Source organism: Opisthorchis viverrini, assembly GCF_000715545.1.
Source record: "Opisthorchis viverrini unplaced genomic scaffold opera_v5_85, whole genome shotgun sequence".
Taxonomy (NCBI): domain Eukaryota; kingdom Metazoa; phylum Platyhelminthes; class Trematoda; order Opisthorchiida; family Opisthorchiidae; genus Opisthorchis; species Opisthorchis viverrini.
Window position 1 is genome coordinate 1,133,356 of NW_008751740.1, and position 793 is coordinate 1,134,148.

Genomic DNA, 793 nt, shown 5'->3' on the forward strand with positions numbered 1-793 from the left:
GATGATGATGATGATGATGATGATGATGATGATGATGATGATGATGATGATGATGATGATGATGATGATGATGATGATGATGATGAGTTGTTGTAACCTAACGCCCTCAAAACAGGTTTTATTAGTGTCTTTTTCTCGCCTCCTGATTTACCAAGTGGTTTTTGTTGTCAACAAAAGAGAGCATTAATACATCCATCTTCCCAAAAAAACTCTGCGATTCTAATATTGGAGCAGGTGATAAAAGTGTGACATTAATCCACCTTGGACCGCTCTCGTCGTGCACTTCACCTACCTAAGGAGGAACAGAGGAATGGGAATAAGTGTACCTCGAAACGCACCCGAGTTGCACAGGATTTTCTTAGGTTGAGGGTTCGGGCACAAACGACCTATCGGAACTGCATGTTTTATCGCTGGATTCATCGGTTTGTTCAATGATCCGCGCCATCACAGACGACCGATGACCGTAATTCAAAATACATATAAAATTTCTACAGCCACCAACTTTCTCGACAGATGAGGAGAAGATTCGTGGAGGGGTCAAATTAGGAAACCCTTTTCTTCAAGTTCTTTGGACCCATCGTTTTTTACCTCCATCACTTTTTATTGCGTTTTCTGAAGAATATACCGATCAAAAGAATAAATTGCCTTTCGTGGACGCTTTAGTGCTGTGAAATGTAGGTCTGTGGCTCCGAAGTGTCGTCACAGGAGTTCAGCACTGCAAGGAATCTGACGGCTTCTGAGTGAGTTTCTAAAGGAGCGTTAACTCTCGCTTACACCTCTGTGTGAAGCAGCC